Consider the following 6,281-nt stretch of genomic DNA (forward strand, 5'->3'; position numbering starts at 1 on the left):
CCCACGGCATTCGAATGGAAACCCGAAGCCGCGATGTTTGATCAACGCTGTAATTTGTCGTATTTCTACATCCGAGGAGGGAACCGGAACCTCGAGGCCCCTGTTCTTCTTTGACCAATCACCGCAGCGGAAGGTCCCTTTGGGCGGGCTGCCGTTCTGCGGTGAGCCGGAAATCGGAGTTCACTGGGCGGGGCCTGCAGGAGCAGGAAGAGAGGATTGGAACGCGGGGAGGAGCTGCGCCTTTCGCGCGAGGTAATGCACGTGTCTTTCTTCCGCGGGTGTTTGTTAAGTACGTGTGAATGGCTGCTCTGCCGCGGGCTTCTCCCTGCGCGTCTGCGGGCCGCTTCACTCTTGGTCAAAATTCCAACCCCTGATTCACTTTCCACCCATCGATTAGAAAGCGTGGGAGGGTGGGGGACTAAAATATCGACAAGAAGTTGCTGGATGAATCGAAACTGGGACCTTCTGCGTGCCAAGGTAAAGGTAAAGGTTCCCTTGCTCGAAAGCCAATCGAGTCCGACTCGAGGGTTGCGGTGCTCATCTCCGTTTCCAAGCCGAAGAGCCGTCTTAACCACTTGAGCCACCACAGGGTGCCAAACAGGTGCTCTAATACTGATCCAGGGCCCCTCCCTAAATAGGACGGTTCCATTTGGCATCTGCACCTAACGGACTGAACACCTGAAGCTGCATTATACTGACTCAGACTGCTGGTCCATCAAAGGTCGGCATTGTCTACTCAGACTGGCAGCGGCTCTCCAGGGTCTCTCAGGTTAGAGGTCTTTCACAGTGGCCACGCCCACTTGCTAAAAACCCTTGGCGAGCGCCAGGAAAGGGGTCAGCGGCTGCCCTGGCGCCCAGGGGCACCATGTGGGGGAAGACCTCTGAAGTAAAACATGGCTTTGTGCGTGACGCCTGAACTGAACCGGCATTTAGTTCTGCCTGCAAAATAAAGGTCCGATGCTTTGGTTTTGATGCCCAAGGAGCCATGTGCGTTCGGGGGGGGGGGGGTAACTTTGGCTGCAGCGGGAAACCAGCTTTGTGATGGTCTCTCCGAGTTCTCATGAGGACAGATGACGCATGGGTTGCGGAGAGCTTTGCGTGACGTGGAAAACGTCCTGTTAACGACGGAGGCAATGTAGAGCTCTCTCTCTCCCTCCTCCACTCTTTGGATTGCTCTACGGCTTCTTAATTGTTTCAAAGTCTGTTCATATTGCCGTGGCTGTTTTTGATTTGCGCTGTGGCACGTGCCCAGGCTATCTCTGAAAGCCGCCATGAAGCACGTGTAACCGATAAGCAATAAACATATTGGCAAAATCACAAGCTTTGGCAGTCGAACTCGTGACCAGCAAATTGCTTGCTTGTAGATAAGTGAGAGGTGGAATCTCACCATCCTGCTTGTCTGGCATAATTGGGGAACGATTAGATAACCCTGAGGGTGTGATTACCATCGGGACAACAGTGTTGGTGCCAAGTGGACATTCTGCATAGGATCAGAAAGAGCAAGTAGGGGATTGTGAGGCTCCCGCGTTTCCCCCTTCATTGTGCAAAACTCTGTTGTTTGCAAAAAGAACATAAGAGACGCCAATGTTGGATCAGGCCAAAGACCCATCCAGCCCAACACTCTGTATCACACAGTGGCCAGAAATACCAGTGCCCTCAGGAGGTCCACCAGTGGGGCCTGGCCCCGCTGGTGGACCTCTTGATGGCACCTGGGTTTTGGCCGCTGTGTGACACAAAGTGTTGGATTGGATGGGCCACTGGCCTGATCCAACATGGCTTCTCATGTTCTTAGCTGTGGGGCAGTGATGCTCTATCTTCTTGGTGCTTGGGGTGGCAACAGTGGGAGGGCTTCTGGAGTTCTGGCCCCGCTGGTGGACCTCTTGATGGTACCTGGGTTTTGGCCACTGTGCGACACAGAGTGTTGGATTGGATTTATACCACTGAGGGACCGCTGCTCAAAGAAGCTCAAAGAGTAATTGTGTGGAATTCACTGTCGCAGGAAGTGTTGGTGGCTACAAGCATAGATAGCTTCAAGAGGGGATTGGATAAACATACAGAGGAGAGGTCCATGAGTGGCTATTAGTCACACGGTCTAGAGGTCTCTCAGCTTTTCCACTCACCCTCTTAAAATACTCTGACTATATTCGATTCTTCGTAATATGCCGCCTTAAGTAGATTTTCTTCCTCCTTTAGAATCTTCATGCCTTTCACAGCCCTTCTATATGATTCTAATGAGAAGACGGCTTTTCAGACTCTGTGTAGATTGACCACAACTGACAGCTGCTGACTTCGGGCTTCAAACTTCAAATTTCAAACTGAACGCTCTGCCTTAAGAACATAAGAGAAGCCAATGTTGGATCAGGCCAACAGCCCATCCAGTCCAACACTCTGTCACACAGTGGCCAGAAATACCAGTGCCCTCAGGAGGGCCCCCAGTGGGGCCAGGACACTAGAAGCCCCCCCCCTGTTGACCCCCCCCCCCCAAGCACCAAGATGACAGAGCATCCCTTGCCCCAGAGCCCCTATTTATACCACTGAGGGACCGCTGCTCAAAGAAGCTCAAAGAGTAATTGTGTGGAATTCACTGTCGCAGGAAGTGTTGGTGGCTACAAGCATAGATAGCTTCAAGAGGGGATTGGATAAACATACAGAGGAGAGGTCCATGAGTGGCTATTAGTCACACGGTCTAGAGAGAACACTTTGTCCGGGGCAGTGATGCTCTGTCTTCTTGCTGCTGTGGGGGGGGGGGAAGAGTTGAGAGGGCTTTTGGAGGTCTGGCCCTACTGGCGGACCTCCTGAGGGCACCTGGGCTTTGGCCACTGCGTTGGACTAGATGGGCCATTGGTCTGATCCAACATGGCTTCTCTTTTATGTTCTTAAGAGCAGAGGTCCATGAGTGGCTATTAGCCACAAAGTATAGATGGGACACTATATTTGGGGCAGTGATGCTCTGTCTTCTTGGTGCTTGGGGGGGCCACAGTGGGAGGGCTTCTGGAGTTCTGGCCCCGCTGGTGGACCTCTTGATGGCACCTGGGTTTTGGCCGCTGTGTGACACAGAGTGTTGGATTGGATGGGCCATTGGCCTGATCCAACATGGCTTCTCTTATGTTCTTAGGTGTGGGACAGTGATGCTCTGTCTTCTTGGTGCTTGGGGGGGCAACAGTGGGAGGGCTTCTGGAGTTCTGGCCCCATTAGTGGACCTCCTGATGGCACTTGGGTTTTGGCCACTGTGTGACACAGAGTGTTGGATTGGATGGGCCATTGGCCTGATCCAACATGGCTTCTCTTATGTTCTTAGGTGTGGGACAGTGATGCTCTGTCTTCTTGGTGCTTGGGGGGGCAACAGTGGGAGGGCTTCTGGAGTTCTGGCCCCATTAGTGGACCTCCTGATGGCACTTGGGTTTTGGCCACTGTGTGACACAGAGTGTTGGATTGGATGGGCCATTGGCCTGATCCAACATGGCTTCTCTTATGTTCTTAGGTGTGGGACAGTGATGCTCTGTCTTCCAAGGTCTCCTGGGGCCAGAGATTGGAGCTCACTCCATCATGCAGCACTCAGGTCTCGACCTGCTAAACTACCGTTCTCTGGTGGTGAAAAAGGCAACTTCGTACTGGGATTATTGGGAAAGGGACTGAAAATTGAACACCTGATATTATAATGCCCTCGTATAGAGCTAAGGTGTGACCACCCTGGTAAATTTTAGGGCTTGCACAGATTTCAAGGAAGACTGGCTGTGTTAGTGCCACCAAGTGGACTAATTGTGAATGACACCTTCTTCTGATTTGGAGTAAACACAGGAGTATTGGATGGGGTGGGCCATTGGCCTGATCCAACACGGCTTCTCTTCTGTTCATATATCTTTAGGCCCCTTGTAATTCTATGGTGTTCTGAAGCTTACTTTCCCAGTCTTAGGGGCCAGAGAGATTTCAGGGCCTGGTACTAAAACGGGTTGAACAGAATAGTGCCAGATTCTCCATGGTACCCACCAACACCTTTTCTGGTGCCCGCCAAGTGCTTTTAGAAAGTGGGAGAGGCCGGATGGGGCTTTTGCCTGACAGGCTTATGGATATTTGATGGGCTGGGTAGATCGTTTAAAAATGTTGCTTTGGCAGCAGCTGCCACCTAGGTTCCCTTTAAGCTGTGCTGGCGCACCGATTTCCCCTGGCCAGCGCAGCAATTGTTACCACAGCGCAGGGTTGAGAGGTTCCCTTCCCAATGGCCGTGCAGCACGGATCCATTTGCTCAACAGCACAGAAACGCAGCAGTATGCTTTGTGTTTCCTAATCTGGGCTGGCCCCGCCTCCCCTCAGCTGCGGTTTGCTTGTTCTGTGAAAGGGGGCACTGCTACCCTCCCTGGCAGTCTTCTGCCTCGTGCTCCTGGAGATACCCTGTTGTCCAGCTTCTGCCCTTCCTGAGGTGAGCTGCCTGGTTGTTTGTTTTGTCTTGGGGTGGGGAGCCGGGCTCAGCAGCCTGCTAGAGGCAATCTGGTGGCTTCTGGTGCTTTGCGAAGTGACTCTCTGTGCACGTAAGCCGGCAAAGTTAGTTGGAAAAGGTGGGGAGGGGGAGCCGGGCTCAGCAGCCTGCTAGAGGCTATCTGGTGGCTTCTGGTGCTTTGCAAAGTGACTCTCTGTGCACTTAAGCCTGGGGGGGGGTTAAGTAATACAAATATTTTTCATATAAATATAAATAAGTTTAATATAAATATATGGCTTGTAATACAAATTATAATAGTTTATATGTTGTTTGTATGTTTGTACACTTTAATGATTTTTTTAAATGTCAGCCCGCTCACAGTTTTAACGCTAGGACCACTTTTGGCTCACAGGGTAAAATTTCTGCTCACGAGACTGCACACCTTAAGAGGGAACATTGGCTGCCACCACAACAGAAAGATCTTTGTGGTGTGACCGAAGTTACGCTATGGCACTCATTTTGTAGCTGGCTCCATCTCCCGCGCCAGCCATTTTGTGCTGCGCCCGCCGTGCTGTGTCAGAATTCCAAAGGTGCCCGCTGGCTCAAAAGGGGCTGAGGAGCCCTGGAAGAGTGGGATGGAAACTGATGTGGACATTCCCCTTCCTAGCAGGCTTTTGGGGATAATGTCATCAGGACAGCTGTTGGCTTTTTGATTCCTAAATCATCTGCCCTTTCTTCTGGCTCGGGCAATTCGGTAATCTGGGAGAACCGGGTTTGATTTCCGACTCCTCCACATGCAGCTGCTGGTGTGACTCTGGATCAGTCACAAGTTCTTTCAGAGCTGTTCTCTCAAGGGCAGTTTTGGAAAGAGCTCTCTCAGCCCCACCTACCTCACAGAGGGTGTCTGTTGTGGGGAGGGGAAGGGAAAGGAGATTGTAAACTGCTCTGTGACTCCTTTGGGTAGTGAAGGGCGGGGTATAAATCCAATCTCTTCTTCTTCTGTGCCCGTTTGTCAGCCAGTGCCCAGGGCTGTAAGTGGTGGCATTCTCTTTGTTGCCTGTAAGCCCCATTGAATGCAGCAGGCCTGACTTCTGAGGAACCGTGCATAGGGTTTCTCTGTAGGATCTTCACCGCCTGTGATTCAGAGGAGTGAAAAACCAACAACCCCTGCCGCATCCCAAATTTCAACTTCAGTGGTGCCATGTGGATTTGGTTGCCGTGCGTGGCTTCTCCAGTTTCCATCGCCTTGGCAACCGGGCTTATGTAATATCAGTGGGAATCGCAAGATAGCTTGAAGGCCCAGCCGGAGAAATCATGAAACGCAGAAATGAGTCATGCCAAGACTTTCAAAGAGCTATTTGGTTGTGTCAAGGTGTGAGAAATGCTTCCATCCGCTGGGCTGTTTCTACCTGTTATCAGTTTATTCAATCTAGCTTGCCCCTCCCCCATTTTATTCTCACAACAGTCTTGTACGGTGGGTTGGGTTGAAAGCGAGTGGCTCACCCCAGGAACTTGGTAGCTGATTTGCACTTGGGTCTTTTCTGGCCCTAGCTGGACACTCTAACCCCTGCACAGATGTTGCAATGATTTATCTGTTCATTTCATTTATTCCCTTGTCTTTCTTCCCAATGGGGTCCCAAAGCGGCTTACATCAATCTCCTCTTCTCTGTTTTTTCCTCACAACAACCCTGTGAGGTAAGTGAGGCTGAGCAAGAGTAACGGGCCTAAGATCACCCAGCAAGCTTCCATGGCGCAAGTGGGGATTCGAACCCACGTCTCCCAGATACTAGTATGACACTCTTTATATATATATGTGTGTGTGTGTGTGTGTGTGTGTATATATATGTATATATATATGTATATATAT

At 51.1% G+C, this 6,281-nt stretch overlaps 1 protein-coding gene across 1 annotated transcript in view; it reads left to right on the plus strand.

Moving 5' to 3' along the window:
- The first annotated feature begins 188 nt into the window (after positions 1-188).
- WDR89 (WD repeat domain 89) overlaps positions 189-6,281 on the plus strand; it is a 25,649-nt gene continuing 19,556 nt past the window's right edge. The window contains exon 1 of the mRNA XM_015428296.1: positions 189-252. The gene's annotated coding sequence lies outside the window, so the exon portion shown is untranslated. The remainder of the gene's footprint in view (positions 253-6,281) is intronic.

This window comes from Gekko japonicus, unplaced genomic scaffold (genome assembly GCF_001447785.1).
Source record: "Gekko japonicus isolate JY-2015 unplaced genomic scaffold, Gekko_japonicus_V1.1 scaffold2900, whole genome shotgun sequence".
NCBI lineage: Eukaryota > Metazoa > Chordata > Lepidosauria > Squamata > Gekkonidae > Gekko > Gekko japonicus.